This window comes from Dipodomys merriami, unplaced genomic scaffold (assembly GCF_024711535.1).
Source record: "Dipodomys merriami isolate MVZ:Mamm:240054 unplaced genomic scaffold, mDipMer1.0.p SCAF_32, whole genome shotgun sequence".
Classification (NCBI taxonomy): Eukaryota; Metazoa; Chordata; class Mammalia; order Rodentia; family Heteromyidae; genus Dipodomys; species Dipodomys merriami.
In genome coordinates, this window is record NW_027204715.1 from 7,335,117 (window position 1) to 7,362,491 (window position 27,375).

At 37.9% G+C, this 27,375-nt stretch overlaps 1 protein-coding gene and 1 long non-coding RNA gene across 7 annotated transcripts in view; one reads left to right on the forward strand and one right to left on the reverse strand.

Annotated features, from left to right (window-relative positions):
• Positions 1-27,375, reverse strand: part of Ctnnd2 (catenin delta 2) — a 795,501-nt gene that overhangs the window by 538,205 nt on the left and 229,921 nt on the right. The window lies entirely within an intron of this gene.
• On the forward strand, positions 1,489-13,520 carry LOC138841413 (uncharacterized). 2 transcript variants are annotated; one of them, XR_011376420.1, is made up of 6 exons: positions 1,489-2,048; positions 4,986-5,089; positions 6,015-6,130; positions 7,725-7,857; positions 9,043-9,198; positions 13,275-13,520. It is a non-coding gene; the product is annotated as an uncharacterized lncRNA (long non-coding RNA). The 2 variants fall into 2 exon arrangements; XR_011376421.1 differs by having other exon boundaries at positions 1,489-2,033.

Sequence of the window (27,375 nt, forward strand, 5' to 3'; positions counted from 1 at the left end):
GGAAATGAGCTATACAACTTAGGGGAAAGGAAAGGCAGGAGGGGACAAACTGAGAAAATGAGGGGGGGTGACACTGCTCAAAAATGAACCCATTACCTGACTTATGTAACTGTAATCCCTTTCTACATCACCTTGACAACAAAATTAAAAAAAAAACATTCAAGCCGAAGCTAAATAATAATAATAATAATTAATAATAAATTAGCTTGCTCTCTGCAATCATTTCTTTCTTAACCAGGGTACCACAGATATTTTCTTAGCTAAGTGTTGGCACAGGTGAACTCATACATCTAGGTTAATTATTTGGTAAGTTATCTAAATAAAAGATGGAGTTGGGTAGCAATGGATTTCTATAATAACAGGATACATATGTATCACATTTACTGCTGCACCATTTAGAGTGATGAAAACATTTAATTATAGTACTCTGGTAAAATTTACATTGGGAACCAAATCATCCTTGCAAGAAAAGGAACACAGAGCAACAAGTTAGCTGCCCAATATATCGGCTGTTTAGTTACTTTACATAGCAATGTTAGCTGGGCCATTCTGATGCCTTTATCATCTATGAATAATGTCTTTATGGGTGGGGTTAATTCATTTAAATCTAAATGGAAGGGAAAAAGAGAGTGGTTTCCAAATCTACTCTTACTTAATTCTTACTATATCTAGTAATTATTTGCACAAATAATCATAGCTTCAATTATACAGATCGTCTAAAATAGATGTATGACATACCAAGTTTTACTAAAAGCAGTTATTAATGAGAAACAGTGGTTAGTGAATAGGAACATGACATGCCAATCCATACAATTCCTTTCTGTGTAATTCCCCAACTCGGCTTTCACAGTTTCAATGTATACTGAACCAGCTAACAATCGTAAGATCAGAAATCAATCCTGACTATGTTTTCTAAACATCTCTCTCACCCTGCAGTTTTTAAACTTTAGCTAAAATCATCACAAAATGACATGAATAACGAAAGCATTGAACAACCACACAATGTTAGCTTTTACTTTGTTTCGTTTACCTTTGAAAATATAAGGTCCTTAAATACTTGAAAACTGTAGTCTAGGCAAACAGGTCGACTAGTCTCAGAGATGAAGAAGGGTTTCTTGGCCCTTCTTCCCCAGGGCGAGGTGCAGGCCGCTCCAGGCTTCCTGCCCACCTGCTTCTCCCTCCTAGAAACAAGGCTTAAAGCAAACTCAGAGGCACTCAAAAACCAAGAGAGGAGTCAAGAACAGCCTGGAAAAAGTCAGGATGCCGAATTATCATAGTTTAATTTCTGCCTTCACTTGAGAACTGTGTAGGAGAAAGCAAAGCAAGAAGCACCAGAGACACCACAAGCTTAGTGGTTGCCTTCTTTCAAGAGAAGAGTTCAGCCAGGCACAAAGGTCTCCATGGCAACAGTGAATTTAGACCCCCACCGGCATTATTTATGCAACATTTCATCACAAAAGGACCCTCCCACTAGCCGGCCAAGCAAATTCTAGTTTCCTCATCCTCCCTTCCTTTGCTCTGAGTTTCTATCTCTGATTCTTAGCTGTCCTTATTTCAACAGGGAAAACAAAACAAAACGAAAATGAAAACCACCCACAACAGAAAAATACAGATCTAAAATAATACTCAAACCAATCCTAAACTTTGGAATTGTGGTAACATGGCTTCAAAACTGTTTTGAGTTCATAGAAATGAACTTAAATGTTCAATCTCCTTCTGACATCAAAGATAAGACAATTATTTAGCAGACCCAAACTAATTCTAATTATGTTATATTTGAAGTGAGATTACAATTTAAAAGTAATACAGAATATAGCAATATCTAAGAAACTTTTCTGGCTCAAGAAAAGAGAACTTGCTTCATGCTGCTTTTGAAGCTATATTTTATCCCTGATAAAAACCCTCACCCCTCCTGGCTAGTAGAGGATCTCAAAAAATCTACTCCAGTTTTCTCTTGATAATCTCAGTTTTAGCCACTACTTAAAAAAACCAAATTTAGCAAAACAAGACACTGTGTACCAAGTGGACTGTAGGTAAGCAAAGATGAGGTAAGCAAAGAAAAAATATTTTTAAATAGAGATCATGCTCCAACTCAAATAGGTTGCTCTGAAGATTAATAAGATGGCTTCTACTCAGGTACTTTATTCTAAACAGTATACAATTACAAGTTGTTAGAATCATATTTGATCGTGCTATGAGGAAACACTACTAGTTCTTATTTGAAAAGTCTACTTGATAGCAGCTCAAACAAGAACCAAACATGGTGACTTTTCAAGATGAGGTTCTGGTTTTTAGAATAATACAAGCTTATTCTTTAAAATCCAATGAAGAGAATTTAAGCTCAGTCTTCGCATACTTGTCTAACTCACAGACCTGGGTTCCATCTCTAGCCCCCCCTAAAAAAATCCCAGAACTGCATACTTTTATAAATTCTCATTCCATACTCTCAACAGCAATCTCACTATCCTTTTACTACAACATGTCCAGCCTTAAGCGGATTGAGGATTTGATTGACTGTGTTGTTTCTTTAAAGATAATTTGGCAAGAAAGGTTCATACATGCCTCTATTTTATGTTAATACATGCTAATGAATGTTAAGATGATTTTCTGTTGCTTTCAAGGTGGGCAAAGTCCCTGTGATGCAAATCCTGGAGTCGTTACTGCCCCAGAATGGGCAGCCCTGGGTAACTCCAGAGACACCTGTCAATCTCCGGGCAGGTGTTCCTGAAATTCTATCCTCTTGAGAAAGGATGCAATTTAGAAGGTAGACGGATGTTTTTATAACATAGTTTTCTTCCCTCCTAATTCTGAAGAATTCATCCACATTCATTCTGACACCGAAAATGGCAGAAAATTGAAAAGCTAGATTAATATTTTCCTCATATGGAAATTATTTACCCAGGTGAGAACTGCTGTGGAAATAACGTGTGTTTATATCCAGTCCCCTCACTGATGTCTGTCACCTTTGGGTTTGCTTCATTGTCATTTTTTAAATCAATCATCTGTATATGGCGGTTGCATTCCTTTCTTCTCTATCTGATGTCTTCATTTTCTCCCCTTTATTGTATCAACACATTTATTTTTAAACCTATTGGTGTATTATGTACGTTTGAATTAGAGCAAACTTATCCAGGACTGTCCCTTACCAGCAGATTGGGAAAGGAAAGGTACTGAGGTCAATAGTGGAGAAATGAAGGCAGCTAATAGCTAACAATGACATTCTTATGTGTCTCCAACCCCAGTCCCTGATGCTATTTATTCTCTCACTGGAGTTTGGACTGAGGTTCCTTGCCTTTCTATGAGGTCCTTGCTTTCCTTCAGAACTTAGTGTTTCCCTTGAGGATTATGGTCAAGAGCCAAACTTCCTTCCTTCCCTTCTTCTCCCTCCCCTTTCCTCCTTCCTTCCTTCTCTTTTTCCTCCCATCCACTCTTTTCCCCTCCTCTCTCCTCCCCTCTCCTCCTTTCCTCCCTCCCTTCCCCTCCCTCCCTTCCCCTCCCTTCCCTCCCTTCCTCCCTCCCTTCCTTCCTTCCTTTCTTCCTTCCTTCCTTCCTTCCTTCCTTCCTTCCTTCCTTCCTTCCTTCCTTCCTTCCTTCCTTCCTCCCTTCCTTCCTTCCTCCTTCCCTCCTTCCCTCTCTCTCTTTCTTCCCTCCCTCCCTCCTGGCTTGCCTTCCTATCTTCCTTCTTATATTCCTTCTTTCTTACCATTTCCTTTCTCTTCCTCTTCTGCTTTTCTCTTTTCTTTTAAAATTCAATGATGTCTAGAAGGAGGTATCTAAACTCTACATACCTTCTTTGTACAAGTTTATGTCTTCATAAATTCCTGTTATTATTGCACATGCAATTTTAGCCTCATTTTTCTGTATTTCTGTTCATTTTAGTTACAAGAAATTAAGAGAATAAATTCAGTGCCAGATATCCATAATAAGGGTTAAGGTAACTCTTATTGCCATGGACAAAATTCAACATTATTTGTAAATGAAGCATAATCAGAATCAATTTTTAAACACAGGGGGTACTAGGTTCAATACTTTAGAACCAAAAATTTTAAAAAGTCTTTGCCAAATAAGAACAAGGAGAAAAACTTTCGATAATGATAAATAACTGCCTACAACATGATAAGGGAACTAACAGATCCACTTAATTTTAAATATTTGTTCCCGATCACTTTCATTTCTGGGAAAACCTCTTTATGTTTGACTGTTTCTCTAGATTAAATTAATTTAAAGGTCTATAATATATACCTGTGACATAAAATTATATATTAGAAAAGTAACTGCTTAAAGTTATAATTAGACAAAAATACTGAAAACTTACTTTTATACATGAATGAAACATGTCACTAACGGATATCTTTTCACTGGGTACCCATGCTTCATGCCTATAATCCTAGCTACTCAGGAGGTTTAGAGCTGTTGATCACAGTTCAATGTCAAGCCAGGCAGGAAAGTTCATATGACTCTTACCTCCAAGTAACCACCAAAATGACAAAAGTGGAGCAGCTATGACTTAAGTAGTAAAGTGAGCAAAAAAATGGTTCAACCCCAGGATAGCGCGCATGCACACATGTGTGTGCACATGTGCATGCGCGTGCACGCACACACACACACACACACACACAGTGTAATTTCCATGGGACTTTGTTAATGGAGATCTCAGGAAATGAATACAATGGCCACTGAAAAGACTGATGTATTTGGTTTGGTTTTTGTACAACAGGATAATTACAACAACAAATGTATTTATAATTGCATAGTAAACTATCTCCTACCTAGAAATAAGTCTATGAAATAAGATAAGACCTCCTCCATATCACCACAGTACATAATTCATATAAAATCAGACCTTAATTATTAGAGGCAGAGACATACCATGCTCACAGACAGGCATATTTAAAGTTAAAAAGATTTTGGTCTTCTGGGATTAATGAGCAGATTTTAACATTATTCCAATCAACAGGTCAACAGGCATTTTTCTTTTTTGATAGGAGAGGGCTGAGATGATGGATGCTAGATTCCCCAAGCACCAAGGAGAACGAATGTTCTTGAAGGAAGGAAACAAATCTGGATGACTAGCCTAGCAGATAGCAGGGTGAGTTATGAGCCATCCTCCACGTAAGGAGGATGGGAGAAGACCCAAACACCAATCTACACACGCACACTCGACTGCAGACAATCACCACAGTGCCGGGTAGAGGGGAAAATGACACCTGTGGATGAAAAGACACCTTGAACCTATGCCAAAAATACACACGAAAACATACTGCAGGACAGGCAGGTTTAGATGTGAAAGATGAAATGAAAAAGCTTGAAAGTAAAATATGCCTGGCTTTGAAGCAGCCAAGGTTTTCTTTTGAAGAACACAAAATGCCCTAACCATAGAAGGAATTAAAATACATAAATTGGGAAATTGGAAAAGTTATAGGTGCTGGCAAATTGTTGAAACTGGTAAATTCTGGTTTTCAAAGGTCCTATTAAGAAAGTCAAAGTGCATTAGTGGAATAAAACACTTTCCTCTTCTTTTGAGTATGGATGAAGTCTGAGATGCAACATCAGTGTGAGGCACAACAGCAATTTGAGATGTGAATGACAATCTGTTAAGAAAGCTCAGAAAGTAGACAGTCCACACGTCCATTAAGTACAAGGACAGGTGACCAACAATTGCAGCATCCTGTATCTATGTATGACCAGAATTATTTATTTTCAGCCATTTGTGGCATGGCATTGTCTGCCCTTCAGAATGAGCACTGTGGAAGACAGGGGAGAGGGAGATAAAGGGAGGGAGAGCATGTCAAATATTAGCAAGTGCCAGTGTTCTCAGAACTTTCATGAACCATGAGAACAAATGTAAAATGAAAAAGCCATTTTTATTTATCTATTTATCTATTCATTTTTCTTTCAATCCTGGAATTCACAAGACCTTGAGCTTGGGAAAGTAAATTTGACATCTGTCCATTTTCCCATTATTTTTCATGTATAATGTATTCCTCCATAATGAAATGACTGGGAATGCAAAGAAGAGAAATATGCACATATACAGAAGAAGACAGCTACTGGAACATACACATACAATGGCACCAATTAGGACAGATGGAGTATGGAATATACGCACAATGAAATATTACCTAGTAAAGTAAGTGAAGTTTATGTATTTTACTTAAAGATAAAGCCATAAATATCATTTTCAAACACAGATTTTTTGGAAGATATATCAGACATGAACATATTGAAAAAGGGATTACTATATGTTCTTAATTTTAAAAACTGACATTTCCAGCAGTTTCCTTGGCAGTTTATTATTTAAAAATATGCCAGGTACTGGTGCCTCATGCTTGTAATCCTAGTTATTCAGGAGGCTGAGATTTGAGGACCACAGTTCAAAGCCAGCCAGGGCAGGAAAGTCTATGAGACTCTTATCTCCAATTAATGACCTAAAATCTGGAAGTTGAGCTGTGGCTCCAAGTGGTAGAGTGTTAGCCATAAACCAAAAAAGCTCAGGGATAGCGCCCAAGTTCTGAGCTTAAGTCCCAGTACTTACCAAAAATAAAAAGAACTTTAAATTTTTTTGTATGAATCAATTTTATTTTTGTACATGTTTATTGTAAAAATACTGTACAGAGGGGTTACAGTTACATGAGCAAGTTAATAAGTCCATTTCCTATTGAGCATTGTTGCCTCCTCCTTTGTTTTCCCCCCTACCATCCCTTCCCTCCTACCTCCATAATTACCCCCTAATTTCCCCCCTGCCAAAGTTGTAAAGTTCGTTTTTCAACATAATGTTTTGTACATCTCATTGTCACAATGGATCAGCCTGTATACTTAGTTAAGCATTTTGTTTTTTCTATTCCCCTCCCCGAATTAGAGAAGTGTATATATAAGATGCAGGAGTGTGAAGGAATCACTATGTGATTTTACTTCCTACCCAGCCACTTCTATTTACTAACACCAACAGCAAGGTTTAATATTAAGTAGCATTAAAATAATAATAATAAAAAGTATCATAAACAACTGAATTTGTAGTGATTTACATATAGGTTTAACATCAATATGTAAAATGTCTATTTCAATAAAACCATGTTTGGAAGAGAGAGAGTTTAAAAAACTAGATTCATCTCCTGAATATTTGGCTTTTCATTTCATGAGAATCAGCATTTCAATGTAAGACTCTGTAATTCTATTTATTATCCTTCTAAACTCGAAGGTATAAAATTACTCATGATCGACAGCTAAATTACTGAGTCTGCTTTGCACGAGGCAGACCGAGTCCCCAGCCTAGACTCTGTGGCAATTAAACAGTCAAAAGGAGCCAGGGGCTTCAGGGCCAGCTCAGCATTTCATTTGTAGTCCAGTAGTTATCTCTGCTGTCCATGGCCAGAATAGCTCATAGGAGGCAGCAGACGAGAGGAGAAGAAAAGGGGGAGAGGAAGGAAGGAAGGAAGGAACCATGCTGGCCTTCTGCCGAGGGCCTCTGGTGACAGCTTCTCAGATAAACCTGAATCCCAATTCTGTCTCCTGCTGCCCCAAACTCTCAAAATCTCTCAGAATGGACTCCAAAGTCCATGATGATGCTAGAAATGATACCCTTGTACAGTCAGAATACACTTGAGCCCTGTCACTAAGGACATAGAGAGTACTAAATCTCACTAATAACAAAATTTCTGGTTATTATTTGCTCTGATTTGGGACCTTAGACTAGTCAAGTCACACACTTTCCTTTATCTCTAAAGGCTGTGAAGCTCACAGATGACAGTTAAAGACCAAATGGTTTCATCAGCAGCTCTCCATTCTAGCATGAAATTTATTTCACTGCCTTCAAAGAACCCTTGATTTCTCAGACAGGATGTGAACTGGACCATCCAGGTAATATTCTATAGACCTCTTGACTGTAAATGATCCATCCATGAAATTCATACAATTTTACATTTCTGGCATAAATAGAGCTTGAAAGCAGACAGGACTCCCTCAGTTACCAAGCCTATGATGGCTAGGATTGAATGGTAATGAAATTAGAGCACATTTTAAAGTATGTATTCATTGACAATGAAATAAGACTACATAGCAACTACATATATTCAAAAGTTGCTTATTTGGATTAGTCATTTGTAGGGTGTTTTTTTTGATGGTTCTGTTTTACCTCTGGTAATAGTTCTATCTGAATATATTCTTGCCCTATTCACAAATAAAAGATAAACATAATAATAAACACTAAAAGAAAAAATGTATTTATTGGGAGGAATACCATCAAGGGAGATTGTTGGCAACTATGAAAATAGAGTAACAAAACCTGTTGAAGTTGTTTGGGGAAGACGGGAGAGGGAAGGAAAAGGGAGAATGACAGAGGGGAGGGAGACTGATAAGAATCTAGTATAAATGTATGGAAATGTAACCATGAAATCCTCCCATAACTAATACAAGCCTATATAATAGAAATGGAAATTGATTAATAAAGTTCATACATCAATGAAAGAATCACATTACCCATAGACCCATTTTCTGTTGAAATATATGCTTTCCAAATCAGTACCACACAAAACTCTCATGTTTAAACTAGACTCTTTCCTTTCTTTCTCACTCCGATACACACATGAGTGAAAGTACATACGGGCACACATATACGGGCAGATTGCAGTCTTTTAAATCATTAAGGACAATTCATTTATGTAGAACTGGGACTATTTCCTGTTTATACCCAGATGGAGAGCATCAATCACCGCTCACCCTTTTCTATAAATTAAGCATATATTTAAAGAACTGTCTTTGGAGAAGTAATTACAACTGTGTGATTTATAAGTGTATCACATGTTAATCTCGCAGCATTATGGATGGCATTTGTTTCTAAATTTCCTGCGTAATTAGCTCATGTCTTTGTTAGATCTTCTTTTAACATTGATATAAATGGTGATCATGAATACTACTCTCCCAAGACAGAGTGGGTCCTGTTTCTTTGGCAGGGTTTAGGTATTACGTCATTGCCCTTGGCCGTGGCGCCTAAGGAATACCAATAAGCAAATGCACATGACTAAGCTTTTTAAATTCTTCCCACAGTGGGTCTGCTAAGACAGTGGCCAAAGAGACTCTTGAAAAAAAATGTATTCATGCACATAAGAAAGAAGAAACCACAATGAATACTGCAAGCAATCAGATGCCCTCTTGAAGGCACAGAAGAGCACCCTGAACTGGGGAATATTCTGAAGACAAGAGGTAGCATTTTATTTGTAGATAACTCATCACTTGGTTATAAGAGTGCCTTCCCATTCTGCTATAATTCCTTTTCCACACATCCATGTGACAAAAAAATTGCTATAGTCTTTATTGCATCAACAAAATTATGTTGGCATAGAACAGGGGATGGGTCATGGTTATTTTTTATGTCCCAGAAATGACCTGCAAGTTTTATCTCCTTTTATAGATGAGGGCTGAGCAATTAATGATTTTTTTTAGTATTAGAATCTGTGTTTGAACTTATGCAGATGACTTTGGAAATGAGTTCTTAACATAAGACCTGTAATGTATTGATGTGACTATGATTACCAGCAAAGGGCTCTTGCCCTGGTACCTGATACAAATAGCACACACTTCCCTCTTAACATACCTCATCTAGGAAGGTTGGCAAATTATGGGAAGAAAGGAAATGTCTTTTACTCACAGACTTTTTTAAATAAATTGATTGAACAGCTGAAAACAACCTTCAGTCCCAAGACCATTCACAAAAAGCCTGGGAGTTGGCCCAAACTAGTAAGTATAAATACAAAACTTTAATATTAGTAAAGTTAATATCCGTTAATGGTTTTCTCAACAAAGATCAAAATGAAGTACTGTTTGTAACAGCAACAATAATGTAAGGGGTCAATTGGCTTTTATAGGCCATCCTATATCTCTGAGAAAATTGAAAAAAAAATACGCGTGTGCGTGCATGTGTGTGTGTGCATGAATGTAGTAAGGAAAAAAATTATCTCATATATTTTACCCAAAATAGATTGTTAGGGACACTTCTGTCTTCTAGAACTTCTTCATAGGAGTATATTTGCATATCCAAGTTTAATAACAGAGCTGGAGTTTTCATTAATTCCTATGGGGCATGCACTCTTGAAAATGGCAGCAATTTTTCTTGCCATACATAGTAATTTTTTCTCAGAGATGACATCAGTGTTTATAAAACCTTTCAATTTCTATCCCACCTTTTGCTGTCTTATTGTTACTAATTTATAAAATCCAAAAAGCAGATGGATCCCCTACTTCTCTATGAGGTTAACATGGGCCAAAGTGAGACTCAGGCCTGCCAGTGTGATTCTGTTGCAGGCCAGGGACAGAAGACATTTTAGGCAAAATTTTACCATTTTGATAGTGAAGGCTGGCATATTGATCAAGCTGCCTTATTACTTGAGAATCATACCACATGCTTGGAACTTTGAAGATAAATATTTCTTCTTTTGATGGAATTCTGTTGTTAGTCTTGAATTGAATGCTGAGAAATCAGAGAATTAAGAGACGCTGCAAAGGACACCAGTTGGATCTACTTTCAGAATGTTCTAAAAATTGGGGCCATAGTTGTGTTTGATATGATTTTGAAACACAGACTTGAATACACATGTGAGTTTATAGGATCTGTGGTTAAAATATGCAACTCAATTTTCCACTTTTCCAACTTCCATCTGTGCTGGCCTAATGTTGGCTATCTAAGACCATCACTGAGGTATTTATCTGTATCTCAAGATTAGAGATAAACTTCAATACACTAACAGCATTCAGTATGTGAAAGCAGTTGATGACACCTAAATTCCTAAACGACATTTGAGATACACCTTAGCTTGACAATTTCTATGTATAATGTATACCAAATGTTTTCCATAGATTTATTAAGCACATCACACATGTGCTTTGTTCTTGAAAGTTAAAAAATTATGCCAACAATTGTACAGATACCCTCACACATTTCTTAAAACAAAGAATAGCAGAACACATTTAAACAGGAATGTTAGTAATGAAAGGTTTAATCTGGAAAGAAATGCCAGCAATTAGCACAGCAGTAACAGCATGGAAGTCAGAAGGAAAAGAGAATATTTATGGTAAAAATGCAACAGGAACAAAATGAATGCAGACATCATGAAGGAATCCCTACATGCTTTACTACGGAGAGACTAAAAGCTCACAAAGTGACCGAAAATACAAAGAACTTAAGGGACTGTAAATATAATAAAAACTGTAGCAGCTTGCTCAAAGAAGCAAGGACCTTTTTGTTTTTCGTCTAATTCATGAGATATATTTTAGCAATACTGTCGACACGTGTATTTAAAATACCTCATCTGTGAACTGCTGTAAAGAATTGTCCTCAATGTGTTTGGTTTCTCTGACCTCCTGGGAATGAACAGGTCTGTTTTCTTGTAGTCTGCCCTCTCTTCCTTTCATGACTTCAGAAAATGGTACATTGCTCTACATGAATCTTATTTTCTGTGGGGAAAAAAGTATTCCTGGAAAGTAGTACACACCATATTCAAAATTAGAGCAGACATAATTCAGGTTATTTAAGTTCAGATGTCTAAATTTTAATGTGCTCTGCTTAAAAATCCCTAATGGTTTTAAATTTATTTAAATTATTTCATTAGGCTTAATTGGTAACATTTCATTGTTCATGATCCACAACTCAAGATTCTTGAGAACTCAAAATTTTCTAAATGAGATTGTATGTCATAAAATGATAACACATAAATACATCAATTGCCTTATGGTCTACAAAATGGTTTTATAGGAATTGCCATTTTTAATCATCTTAATAATCATTCAAGTAGCTATTAATATCAAAAACAGGAAGATCTTCAGAATGTAGTAATAAGAGAATAATTTATCCCAACATTCTTACAGGGAAGCTTAAATTAGCAGCCCAATTATAGGAAGGTACTCAGGGACAGCTCACTAAACAATGCACTCAGTAGTGTATCTCTAATCCTTCAGCAGACTAGCTCCCTACAGAGAGTTTTGAACCCAGTCACCCCAGCTCTCTACAGAGTTTTCCAAATGGGGAAATGCAAGCACCTCACTATTACTTTGTGCTTCCAAGGACCAAACAGATAGAGACATCCCAGTAAGAGTGTAAAAATTAAATATACCTAAAACACGAGGGTATTCAATGTCTCTTTCTGTGGAAATTTATTTTTAAATTTATTTTATTACTGTAAAGTATCCTATCATGATCATTTAGCATTTAACCCTGAACATGATTCAGAGCAATGTGATAATAATACTACCTCCATATTAATATTGCCACTCTTAGGAACTTATAGATAGAAATATATTGGACTTATTTATTTTAACTTACAGGACCAGAATAAGCTCCACAGTTTTTGTCATCAGGGAAGAGCTGCAAATCCAAAGCAAAAGAAATGACTGTTTCTTCCCTAGCACGTTCCCTGTTTGCTAGCAAGTTCCCTGTGGACATGTGTCAGGGTGCATACTAAGCAGGGTGACATTGGATAACGCTCCTCAAACACTTTCTTGGCAGTCACAGAAAGAAACAAGGGCACTGCCCTTTGGTCCTGAAGATGGGGGCTTCTCATTCAGACAGAAGAGTGACACAAAGAGCTACCGGGGACACTCACACAATGGCCTTACACAAGCCAGGACCCCAGAAAAGACAAGCAATGACGGTTCCGCTTTCTCTTTAAATGTGAAGAAATTACAACCTAGAATGCTGCTTTTCACTTATCACGCTACTAATATAGATATGATAGACTGAAAACAATCCCAGAAGTCTCCTGTTTTCAGAACACCCTAAAGCCAACAAGGGGATAAGTCTAGAACATTGCAACATAGTACATATGACGGACTGATTAGTTATCTTGATCAACAACAAATAAATCACTCAGCACTTTTAGAGCAGAGCTACTTCTAGAATCCCCACTGTATTGTGAGGGAGAATACAGGAGCCACGGCTCTCAACATCTAAACAACTACAACAAAGTACTGACGATACCTTTCACCCCGCACCACAGCACAGACTCCTTATTTAGATGCAAGTCTACACAGAATGCTCTTTTAAATCTACCCAGCAAGTCTTCAACTGCTCTTAGCATTTTAAAAAGGCAGCCATACTGCTACCATGGTGTCAGTCCTACTTTCTAAACTAAGCCAGTGCAGGTCATATATGTCTGTATAAGCTAACACAAGCCATCCTGAGAAGCACACATCATCAGCTTGCCCATATTTTATGTGTTAATGTCATAGTTGCTGCAGGCAATAGTTTTTTTTTACCTCAATATCCCTTGTTTAACATTCTTTTCCAGGGCGTCCAGGACATTCAACTGAGATTACAGATCAACCTATTTGAATTGAACATGGAATAGACTAAGAGCTCTAAAGGAATCCAGAGTCAATTACTGTTTTTATTATCATATCATTATAATATAAGATGCAAAACTCAGGAAGATTATCTTCCCTAAAAATAAAATGCTAAGGATATGGACCGAGATTGAATTTATGATATAAATATCACAACTATCACATAGTCTAAGAAATAATTATCTTGAGAAACGGCTGCATTGTCTTTCATTCATTCATTCATTCATTCAAAAAACAGCAAGAAAGCTCTCATTCTGCTCTGGGTTCTGGTGTGAGGTGCCGTGAAATAGGCTGCTGGGACTCCACCCTCATTGCCGACAGTCCCGCTGCTTCACCTTCTTCAAGAAACTCAAGTCTAGCTTAGTTCAGCAAATCAATTTGATAATGGCCTAACAGATTAAATGAACATTTTCTTTTCAATGGACAAATATATGGTATTTAATTGTATCTCAAGAATCCAGCGTTGCAGCTTCCAGCCCATCATAACCGACATAAGAAGACACAGAATGGCTCTGGAGTGTCAGCAAGCTTCGTGGGCATGCAAGCTTTGTGGGCACCGCTAGCTCTCCTCTTACCTGCCATGTCTAGGCGGAGTGCCACTTTTGTGGGGATAAGATTTTCAATGAAAGATAGTTGTATTTATGCACCATTTAACTGAGTCAACTTGTAGCCCAAGACTTCACGGCCATCCAACTGGCCCAAACAATTTGCCAACTGTCTACCTGTTAGCATGAGTTGGGAAATATTTATGAATTAAGATTGTACAAACTTGGGTAGGTGAATCACCAGTATTTGTTACCACTGCAGAGAAAAGTACTCTTCCTCCCAAAGCCTCGAGAATAGGTAGGCGGCAAACAGATTTCTTCACCTCTGAGACCCAAGTCTGACTGGCGTTCATGTCTTTCCAATTCCACACTTCCTAGTCCCCAAAAGGACAAATGTATAAACAGATCTGAACACTCTAAAATGAAAGACTGACAAAATGGATACGGTAATTTAAAATTTCCCACTTAAAGTGATAAAAGTGAAGCAATTGTTTTAGTGAGATACTTCAGGTACCTTAGAACATAGGTGCTCATCAGTCCAGGTAATAATTGGACATGGAAAACACATGAAAGTAAGCAGCAAGCTTTCTTTGAGAGGAAAAAAAAGGTTTTGGACAGCCAGCAGAGAGCTAGGCAGGGTGTGGGTGAACATGGACTGCTGGGTACAGAAAGCAGAAACCCAGGGCTGGGAAGGTGGCTCAGTGGTAGAGCACTTGCCTTGCATGCCTGAGGCCCTGGATTCGATTCCTCAGCACCACATATGCAGAAAAAAAAAGCCAGAAGTGACACTGTGGCTCAAGTGGTACAGCGCTAGCCTTGAGCTGAAGAGCTGAGTTCAGGCCCCACGACCGGACCCCCATCCCAAAAAAAAGAAAGAAAGCAGAAACCCATGCTCCATAGACACTTTGGACAATCTAACACAAGTCAGTCCTGTTCTTGAACTCTTCTCTTCTTTCCTTGTGGGAAGAGTGCTAAGGAAGAAATGGAAACCTGTGTACTTGGAGCAGAGCCTATGATATGACTACAAGCATGGGTGTCCTCTGTCTGTAAGTCATGAATGGCAAAAAAAAAAAAATGCTATCAAAACACTACTGGTCTACCCAGGCACCAGTGGCTAGTGCTAGATGATCCATGACTGTAAATCCTAGCCACTCAGGAAGTAGAAATCTGAGAATCAAGACTTGAGACCAACCCAGGCATGCCAATCTGAGAGACTCTGAGATGGAGAGACCTGGAGATGGAGGTATGGATTGGGTGGTAGAGTACCAATCTTGAGCAAAAAAGCTAGGTGAGCATACAAGTCTCAATACCAGTACAGAAAAAAAACAACACCAGAAAAACCAAAAGCAAAGGCCAGAGAGAGCCACTGAACAGAATTTCCTGATAACCTCAGAAAGACACAGCCTTGCTGACACCTTAAACTTGGTCTTGTGTCTTCTATTCTGTGAGATATTAAACTGTTGTTTAAGTTAGTAATATTTCTTTTTAGCAACCCTAACAAACTAATTTATATACAATTATGTATTAACTGAGAAGCTGACTTGTGAAACAGCTACTCTGATGTATTTTGAGCCATGGTTTCCATATCTGGCAAATAACTAAGAACTAATCACTTCAAAATAAATTAGACGAAAATATGAATGAAAGGGAGTACTCTGTGAAGTAATTCTAATAGTAATCATACATTCTTAATTATTTAGTTCTTAAAGCAATAGCAAATATATACTCATTATCAAGTGTAACTTAGAAGTTTTTCTTTAGTACATGATCTTATTGTAATTTAATTGACCCAAATTACTGTTATTTGAATATTAATCTTCTAAGAAAAATCGCAGAAAGAAAAATAATCAACAGTCTGAATTCTGAACCTGTTAAGCATGATATTCTTTGAGTCAGTTCAAGGAGTGTTTTATTTAACTTAGAGCTGTTAAACATGTCAAACTGTCGACATGCCAAATTGCAAGAAATTCAGAACTTATGCTGAATGTCTGTGAACACGGCGGGGACCTAACCCCCTCGAACTATATGCAGAGCTCACCTTCTGCCAGCAGAATTGATACATAATTAAGTCTCACGCAAGGAAGGTGTTTGAGGCTGACACTAGGCATTATAACAAATTCTCCAGTTTATTATACACCACATAAAGGAACCTAGCAGAAGAGAAACTATTCATAGGAAGTAAAGCACCTCTGAATTTTATCAACAATTTGCAACAAGGTTAGAAATAGAAGCTGCCAACTTACTGCATTATGCTAAATGCAACAAGCATTGACCCAGAGCTATAGAAACTACAAAGAGTTCCCCTTACATTCTGAATTGCTAGGAGTCACAAAAACCCGGAAAACACCTTGCTGGACGTAGAGAATGAATGCCGTGCTATCTCAGCCAGGCCCAAGGCTGCAATCACCATCTCTATGCAGATGATTTCTGTGGCTTTCATGTTGGCCCTGTCTTCCCCTGATGAAGTTTTTAATATACGGAACTGCTTTAAGGTCATACAGCAGCAGCAGAGAATTGTGGTTTCTCCCATTTCTCCATCCCATCGCTCCTACTCCTCCTGAACTTTCTGAACACGATCACCAGTGCTGTAACTGTCAGAGTCAGGTCAGTATTAAATCATTGTCCTCAGATGACCCAGAAACACACCAACCACACAATGGGGTGCCACTCTCCTGAAAATTATATTTAGCAACTCTTCACATCAACTCTGCTCCTAGCAACTCATGGGCTATCTCCAGTCTACCCTTCTTATTCGGTGTGGTAAACACCTGTCATCCCAGCTACTGAGAGGAGGATCACTGGAGCCCATAGACTGAGGACTAGCCGGGGCAACATAGCAAGGCCTTATCTCCAATAAAATAAATAAAATAAAATTCCTTGGTTTCCCTGCCACTCTCCGTAATCTAATGACCACAGGGAACTCCGTACTTGTCAAATTCTTAATCTCCTGGTTTCATTTCTTTTGCTTAAAGTGTCCCTGCAAGTGATCTCCACCATTGCCCTCAGCATCATTATCATCATCACCATCATCACCATCATCATCATCATCATCATCACTATTACTATCATAAAGCTATTAAACATGAAAGGGCCCTGTCTATTTTTGTGACTTAATTTGCCTCTACATTTCCCTCTTCTTTTTCCCCTTCAACCCTAAAACGTGGTCATTTTTCTTCCTCAGATACATCAGTGTCTTCTGTCTGGCTCCACAGGTGACTTTCCTCCTGGCATTTCCTTCAGGTTTGAGCCAGGTGCACATCCGAGACGCTCTCTCCACAGCTAACACGGCCGCCTGTCTCTCCCTCCTGGCTCTATCTCTGCCCCTTGTTTTCTTTCTGTTAGCTACCTGTCACTTGATTCTATAGGCATTCTTCTTTTTCATCATTTCTGATTACATATTTATAATTTGCTTCCCACAGTAAGGCTTAGAAATAGGTCTTCCTAAAATTATATTAAGTGAAGTAAGCCAGGCCCAAAGAAACATAGGTCCCATGGTTTCCCTTATTTGCAATATCTAGTATATGTCTGAGTCAAGCAGAAAAGGTCAGATAATGTGATGTTAGGGAAATGAACCATAAGATATGTAATCAAATGTTGTTTTTTTTCTTTCATGTGATTGTAACACATTTATAAGATTATTTCTTTGTTGCTTTGTATGTCCCTCCCCCACAGTATAACCCCTGCTTTCACTGTATTTCATGTCGGTATAATTTGTGGAGGTGAAGGGGAAAAACTAATCGTTTAAATAGGGATACAGGTGGACCCATTGCAACAATGAGATGTACAAGTCCTTATGTCGAAAATGAACTTTACAACTTTGGTGGGGGGGGGCGTGGAGGTTTCGGTGGGGGGGAGGACGGGAGGAGGATAGGAAGGGATGGGAAGGGGAAACAAAGGAGGAGGCTACAATGCTTGATAAGAAATGTACTCATTATCATCAACTCCAAATGGATCAAAGACCTCGGAGTCAAAGCAGACACTCTGAAAACATTACAGGATGGAATAGGAGAAACCCTAGGTCTCCTTGGTGCAGGCCGAAATTTTCTTAATAGAGACCTGGAAACACAACAAATCAAAGAAAGGTTGGACAAATGGGATTGCATGAAGTTGCAGAGCTTCTGCATGGCAAAGGACATAACTAGCAAAATCAATAGAAAGCCCACAGATTGGGAGAAAATCTTCACTAGCCATACAACTGACAAGGGTCTCATATCTAAAATATACTTGGAACTCAAAAAATTAAATCCCCCAACAACAAATCCTCAAAGAAACAAATGCCCAATAAATAAGTGGGCAAATGACTTAAAGAGAAACTTCTCTGAAGAAGAAAGAAGGATGGCCAATAGATACATGAAGAAATGCTCAACCTCCCTAGCCATAAAAGAAATGCAAATCAAAACAACATTGAGATACCACCTCACCCCAGTTAGTATGGCAAAAATCAAGAACTTTAATAACAACAGATGCTGGAGGGGATGTGGACAGAAGGGAACCTTACTTCATTGTTGGTGGGAGTGTAAACTTGTTCAACCACTTAGGAAAGTAGTATGGAGGTTCCTCAAAAGACTCCACATAGAGCTCCCCTATGACCCAGCAATCCCACTTTTGGGCATTTACCCAAATGCTTACAAACAAAGTCATACTAAAGCTACCAGCACAACTATGTTTATTGCAGCATTATTTACCATAGCTAAGATATGGAACCAACCCAGATGCCCCTCAGTAGATGAATGGATCAAGAAAATGTGGTATATATACACAATGGAATTCTATGCCTCCATCAGAAAGAATGACATTGCCCCATTTGTAAGGAAATGGAAAGACTTGGGAAAAATTATATTAAGTGAAGTAAGCCAAGCCCAAAGAAACATAGGTCCCATGGTTTCCCTTATTTGTAATATCTAGTATTTATATATGAGTCAAGCAGAAAAGGTCAGATAAGGTGATGTTAGGAAAATGAACCCTAAGATATGTTTTTAAACGTTTTTTTTCTTTCATGCATTTGTTTCTAAAGCATTTATAAGATTATTTCTTTGTTTCTTTGTATGTCCTTCCTCCACAGTATAACCCCTGCTTTCACTATATTTGATGTTGGTATAATTTGTGGAGGGGAAGGGGAAAAACAACTCATTTAAATAAGGATACAGGTGGACCTGTTGCAACAATGAGAAGTACAAGTTGTCATGTTGAAAATGAACTTTACAACTTTGCTGGGGGGGGTGGGGAGGATTGAGTGGGGGCGGTGGGGGAGGCTGGGAAGGGATGGGAAGGGTAAACAAAGGAGGAGGCTACAATGCTTGATAAGAAATGTACTCATTATCTTGCCCATGTAATTGTAACTCCTCTGTACAGTATTTTCACAATAAAAAAAAAAAGAAATAGGTCTTCCTATTTACTCTCCAGAAAACCTGAGGGTGCTATTATTCTTATTTGTGAGTTATGACTAAATCTGAGTTTGCGATTATTTTCTTCTACGGAATTTTTTTTAAAAAATGTGTGTTCTTTAAGTGTATGGGTTTTCCACACTGGTGAATTTCTGAAAGTTTTTCTCTCTTTAGCACTTAACTGAGAGAGAACTATGAAAGACTCACTGACCCCTAGGGAGAGAATGGTATTTCTTGAATTCTAGGAAAGATAATGGTCTATTTTATAGATATATAAGAATGGATACAATTTCAATATGTGTTTTTTTGGCCCACTATAGACTGATAATGGCAACCCTGCCCAGTAAGGAAGCAGGACACAACATCATACTTACAGGCAGGAGTCTCCTGAGGTCCTATAACAATGTGCAGGGTTCTGGCCTGGCCTGGTCCCAGGCGGTTTGATGCTACCTGTCTGGTCAAGACTTGAACCTTAGAGGCCTCCTCCAACACACATGGAGATGTTGACTCACAGCCCAAAGATGATAAACTCCTTCCACTTGTTCAGGCTGGGTTAACCTTTTACCCTTAGAGTTTTGTGCTAACAAAATCACAGGAAGAATCCTTTAACCTACACAATGACCTACTTTAAACATGAGAAGAAAAGAGAACTGATTTATTTGACAGCAATTTGGTTTGAGTCCTAGTATTTGTTATGTTGATTTATGATAACAATATAAGTGCCCATGACAGAGTTTTATGACTTGTTCTGGACACAAAGTACCTCTTCAGCTCCCCATATGCAAGATTCTCTCTCTATTGCCAGACTAAAGTCACTGAACCATTCCACAGGATTCGACTTCAGTAAAACTTGGCCTGCCCAATGACAGTAATGACCTTCAGAAAAGAATCCAAAGCAAAAATGCAATGCTTATCTCAGTTTGGAAGGACAAACACTGGGCTTGTGTCAGCAAGAAAATGACATTAAGAAGATGTGTTTTGTCACAGGCATTATATGCTGCAAAAATTTTAAGCTACTTAAAATATGGTTGAATTTATTTACAAGAATAGCTTGTTTTGGCAAACATGGACAACTCACACCTATAATCCTATCTACTCAGAAGGCTGAGATCAGAGGAACATGGTTCAAAATCAGCCTGTAGAGAAAAATCCACGAATCTCTAATTAAAGAGCTGTATTGAGGACTCAAATGAGAGAGTGCCAGATTTGAGCAAAACGCCAACCAAGCAGTAAAGTCTTGAGTTCAAGCCCCAGTACCAACATCTGAAAAACACGAAAGGTCTGTTTTCTGTCTCACTACAACGACCCCAAAACATCTGCCCCTCTGACCACCAATCCCTTTCCCATATACTTAGTTCCCAGGTGGCAACTTTGTTTCTTAGTATGTAACTTATGCAAATAAATGATGAAGAAATATTTGCCATTCAAAACAAACCATGTTCTTGTGATTGACATAGAAATAAAAGTTATGTTATTCTGATTTCTGCTCATATCTGGCCACAAACCAGGTATGTGTCAAGGAAAAGTCACAAAAATGTAAAGTATATCACCTTAAAACATAACCATCCACACTTATAAACACATCTGATAGGAAAGTCCAAGTACCAGAAAGTGGGCTTTCCATTCTGTTACTAATGGTGTTGTTTTCAGGTATTTAGAAACATGACTTTACAAAAGAAACGTGAAAATGAGGTATCTTGTGTGCCTATCAATCTGTTGGGTTAGTAAACTATGACCCGTGCCTTCTGACTTGGATATTTGGTCTTGATACAGACCTCAAATTAGAAGTCATAGTTTCATTGCAATGGTGATGGAGAGGATGGAACCCAAACCCTTGAGCATGAGAGGCGAGTGCTAGACCCTTTTAATTAATTAACTAATTAACTAATTAATTGTGAAGCAAAGTTCTCACTGACTTTGCCCAGACTGACCCCATGTTCTTGATCCTTCTAGCTCTGTCTCTCTAGTTTATGGGCTTATAGATTTGTCCATAACAGTTAATATTTTCAACAAGTAACATTAAACAAGTTGGTACCTCTAAGAGAATCTGAAATGACTAACAAATAAGCTGATTTACAACAAAATACACTAAATCTCAGCTATGCACCCTCCTAGTTCTGCAAGAAACATACATTCAATACACTTAAATACAAAGGAAAGAAGATACATGCCTATGAGGAATTTAAACACAAGGGAAAAATGATGCAGCAAAAAGCCCAGGCACCTTAAGATATATTGCTTACTAGGACTAAAATGCATTTTCTCAAAATAAAGTAACAACTTCTGTAATTCTCTGAGGTCAATTAACAACAGCTGAAGTAAATTCCCATACTTCAACAAAGCCACCCCCTCCTCTTCTGGGGGTAGCATCCGTTTCTCCTGAATGTTCTCTCGGCTCGAGGCTGAATAATGTCATCAACGAGACACAGGCAGCATCGGCTTTGTGGTGACATTTCCTCAGAACTGTTTGACAATGTCAAGATTTCTTAATTAAAATTTATATTTGCTTTGGGTTGTTTTTATTTTAATGTCAAGATGCCATTTATACAGCAATTATTCTGTTTCAAGTAGCTTGTATAAGTAATGAAATTACGGGTCAATTTTCTTCTTTCCCTTGCTTTTATAGACATATATATGTATAGGCATATATATTACATTATATTATATTATATTACATACTATAGACATATATTATAGACATATATATGTATATGTGTTCCAATTAAGGTTAAATTAAATCTTTTGAAATTTTTCAGATGATAATCATTTATAGGAGGTATAGCCAGATGCTGGTGGCTAGGCCCAGTAATCCTAGCTACTCAGGTGGTTGAGATCTGAGCATTGAGGGTTGAAGCCAGCCTAGGCAGACAAATCTGTGACACTTTTATCTCCAATTAACCAACAAAAAGCTGGAAGGGAGGTGTGGATCCAGTGGTAAAACTCCAGCACTGAATAAATAGGTCAAGCAAGATCAAGATGTGCTAAGTCCAAGTCCTAGAGCTGCATAAAACCCAACAATAATGAGAGAGAGAGAGAGAGAGAGAGAGAGAGAGAGAGAGAGAGAGAGACAGACAGACAGACAGACAGACAGACAGACAGACAGACAGACAGACAGACAGACAGACAGACAGACCAAAAGAAACAGAAAGAGAAAGCAAGCCAGAGATAGAGATGGAGAGGGAGGCAGATAGATAAGCCCTGACAGTTCCTTCAAGATGATTGAAAAAGAAAAAGAGACCCCGAGAACCACCATTCTGATACTATTCTGAACTCAGGAATTAACCGCTGCTAGGAACTAAGGAACTAGATTACCCTGCAGTCCAGTCAGGCATTCAAAGTGACATTGACATGATCGGAGTTTAGGTTTTTTAACTTTAGCTTTCTGCTTCAGGCAGCTTACTGTTGTAGGTAGGCTTAGGTGATGGTGGGCATTCTTGAGCAGGAAGCACAGGTCTAAGGAGCCAGAGTCAGGCACTGTGACCCACTCACAGCCCAGCTCCAGCACAGCGTCCTTATTCTATATCATCAGCATTACAATTAGACCTTTCCATTTCTGTAATAGGTGGTGTGTAGCTCTCACTCCATTTCAACCAACCAGACTTTCATGCGTTTTGCTCTCTCTTGCTCTGACTACCAACTCCCCAATTTCCCCCTTGTCAGATTTATGAACTCCTTTGTCTTGGTCAGTTTTCTATTTGCAGTGACTTGGCAGGTCTGTATTTAAATGAGATGTATGGTAAAAACAAAAGGTACACTAATAAAAAATTTAAATATTTGGGCAGTTGGTTGCTTGACACTGGATTTGTTTTTTTTTTTTATAAAAGTAGTGAAATTATCTTAAAGGAAATTTCTTCTTATTGCATTTCTGTTTGTTTGAATGCAGACTTATTTTTACCATTTTGATTTAGCATACGTTGAAAATTTGACATCAAGGGACTCAATTACAGTAAAATACTGTAAATGATGACCATTATCTTTCAAAAGTCTGCTAAAACTTTACCCTCCTTTGGCCTATATATGTTAGCTTTCTGACCAGTTCTATGGCTTCATTATTCTGTGTCTGCCCTCTATCTAATGTTACCATGCTAACTCTATCAGAGCATTAGAAACATCATAAAACATACCCCTATGAAGGATAGGACAACTGCTTATGAAAAATGCTTAAACCTAGCTGTGTAGCTGTGTAACACAATCAGGAATTTGCGAATACAAATGCGTTTTCTACACATAAACCATCGGGACAGGTAGAAACACCTTGTCTCAAACACCTAGAATCAACATACTAAAGCTTCTGCGAAGGTCTGTGTGATACACACATGGTGTGATTAGTAACATAATTCTCAGCTTCATACAAGTTCAGATCAGCTGTAGACTCAGAAGACGAAAGGCCTTTGGTCACTTGAACACAATAGTAATTATTCCGGAAAAGCACCTTCACAACACTCTCTGCAAACCTGTACAAACACACACACACACACACACACACACACACACACACACACACACACACACACACATTACCGGGTGTAATAAGTACATTACAGTAGAATGATAAGTGTAATTTCCAGAAATACTGCTCAAGACTCTCATGTTTTCCACACAGTTGGTTATTTAACATATTTCCAGGTGCTGTGTAGTATCACTGTACAGTACAAATAGATGTTTTCTTTCTTCCTAGTCCCTTCCTATGAAAGGAAACAATTGGGAATAATAACAGAGCAGGAATAAGATGATACTCTACCCAAATTGGACACTGTATCTCATTTGATCAGTAAGCTGTTTCATCTCTAAGATATCCATTTCTAGCTAAAGTAAATTCTAGTAAACACATTATTGATCCACCAAGTAACTGGAAACTGTATTATATTTTTCCCAAATTGTTTTCTGTATAAATTATGTACCTTTTAGCATGGCATCAATCCAAGTGAGTATTTTCTGAAATGAATAGGCACTCATTTTGAAAAGTCAATATCTTCTTTCTGGAGTTTTGTACCATCTGACTTTTATTTATAGGCACTACAAACAGATGAACCCTAAAAATGAAAACAATTCAGAATTGATGCTCTATCTGTTTTTCTTCCTCTGCCTGGCTCCGAGTGGAGTCTCATAGTAGAGAGATGATCTGTGGCCCTGGCAGGTTATTCATTATGTAGTCTTTCTGTATCCATCATGCAAAAGTCTCTGCTGATCAGAAGCTATCTGTGCTCTCAACATGGGATGCAATTAATACATTTTAAATTGCTCCAATGTGGTTTTATGATGTCACAGAAAGAAATTTAACTACACCAAGCAGATGGTGCCCCATCTTGGCTTAGGTGACTATATAAAAAGCGCATTATCTAAAATATTCAAGTTTCTTAATGATGCACAAATCGCTGGGGATTTCTCCTCCTTTGTACTTAGCTGGAGTCACAACCTTACTCCATTAACTACTGGTGCCATCTGTTGGTACTAAAGGAATGGCATCCAAATTGGTGGGTGTTTGGATATTTCACAGAAGCAAAATCATGTGACTCACACTACTTACTATCTGAAGTTGGAAGCTACCGTCATACTCATCAGATGTTTAACATTTGTATATTCTTACAAATATGCAAATATACCAATTTCTTATTGGGATATTTTCTTTCAAGTTTTTTCAATTAGTAAACTTTTATTTAAATTTCTATAGCATAAGATATGATCATGATACAATTTGAGAACCCCAGACTAACAGAACTAAAACACTATTGTTGTTGTTTTTATTATAAAATACAGTTTCTTTCAAGTCACACTTAATGCCATGCTCCCTGAGAAAAAAGGAAAAATAATGAAACATAGCTATGTCTTTTTGTAGATTTACAAAATTACTTAACATACGTGTCTGGTAAGAAATTTATGTCCTTTAAAATTATGATTTTCTTTATAAACTTAATTAAATAAACTACCACCACCACCACCACTGCTGCTGCTGCTACTACTACTACTACTAATTATTATTATTACCATTATTAAGACTGGAAGTAAACTTAATTTTCCTTTTTTTTTTTTTGGTGGGTTCTGGGGCTTGAACTCTGGGCCTGAGTGCTGTCCCTCAGCTCTTCAGCTCAAGGCAAGCGGGCTACCACTTGAGCCACAGTGCCACTTCTGGTTTTCTGATAGCTTATTGGAGATAAGCATCTCATAGACTTTTCCTGCCTGCGCTGGCTTTGAACAGGGATCCTCAGATCTCAGCCTCCTGAGTAGCTAGGATTATAGGCATGAGCCACCAGCACCTGGCTAGTAAACTTATTTTCTTATCAACAAACTATATGATTAAAGTACCCCCAGATGGAGATATAAGTCAGTTTAATATAAAGCATAAATGAAAAAACATATCTTATGTATGATATATAATTATTATAGTGCACATATTCACATATGTACTACATAGATCCATATATGCATTTCTTTCTATACACACATGTGGATATACATATTTTTCTCTAAGCTTATATAGTAGTATAAACTAGGTTAGTCTGTTGTTTTTAAAAGAAGAGTCATTATCAGACAAATCTCAGATGGATACCCTAGGGTTCATAGCTGAGAGAGTTGATAAAGACATGCTGACTGGTGATTTTGGATGAGTCAGTTTTAGGCCAATCATCTGACCTAACTCAACTGATCATGCAGCTAAAATGACCAAAATGATCATCATGACAACTTTCTCTTTTTAGGACTCTGGAGTTTTAAAATTAAACATCATCTTACAGAGACCAAATTATAGCCACAAAAGTATGGCTCAGAAGTCTCTAATACCTTTTTAGAAAGCTCAACCCTAAACCTGCATTATATTTATTTATAATCTGACTGTTTTAACCAGTGCTGAGAAAGCTCCATTTTTCTCTCAAGGTAAAGTCCAAATGTAAACAAGCAAATAACATTATTTCTACTCACATTAACTACAGAGTGGTGGAAACAATTGTTTTGTCTCCAAAACACGGAAAACTTCAATGTCTCAACTGTTTTGGGCTCCAGAATGGTATCTCTTCACAGAAGAAGACATCAGAAGTATCTGTTCATGGATTTGCTTTAGGTTGTGGTCATATTCTCGTACAGGAAAAAAAAGGTAGAAATTAAGGACGCACAAGCTCCAATGCATTGAGATTTGCTGTGTATTAGATTTCATGGAAAGGGTTTTTAAGGTAGAATCTCTGTGTTTTTAAGATCAAGCTACTAAAGCTCAGTATGTTCATGTTTCTTGACCCAGTGATTGATCACATCTCTTGATCACGCAAGAACACAAAAACTCCCAGGCCATTTTCTTTATCCTAAGGAAAATATTCACATTGAATAACTTAATAAGAAAAAAGCAGCACAAGTGCAAAATCTGAGCCAAAGTATTGAAAAACTCTAGATATCACTTACATAAAGCAGCATAGTACTCAGTTAATACTTACCGACAATGGTGTTATGATCTTCCTTGACAATGATCAGTCAAAATATACTGTGGAGTGGCACTGTGGCTCAAAGTGGTAGAGCGCTTGCCTTGAACAAAAAGAGTTCAAGGGACAGGGTCCAGGTCCTGAGTTCAAGACACAGGACTGACAAAATATACCATGGGAAGTGGCGCTATGGCTTAAGTGGTACAACACTTGTCTTGACCACAAAGAGGCTCAAGGACAGTGCCCAGGCCCTGAGATCAAGCCCCAGGAATGACAAAAAAAAAACCCAAAACATAACAAAATATACTGTGTAGATAAAACTTTATTAAATGGAATTAATTTTACATTGAATTTTTTTTTGGTCAGTCGTGGGACACTGTCCCTCAGCTCTTCAGCTCAAGGCTAGCACTCTACCATGTGAGCCACAGTGCCACTTCTGTTTTATTCTGCTTATATGGTGCTGAGGAATCAAACCCAGGGCCTCATGCATTCAAGGGAAGCACTCTACCACTGAGCCACCTTCCTAGCCCCTGTACATTGAATTTTGATAAACATGTAATTTCAAACACAAAATTCTAAAGGGACTTGGAAAAAATGGAGTAGTGATATTTAGAAAAATTTACTTTTCTCAGGAATATATTCCTGAAAAGGAAGTAGCATTTGTGGTTTTGGAAGTTAGAGAAAGAAATGTATGCTGGCATATGTCTGTAATCC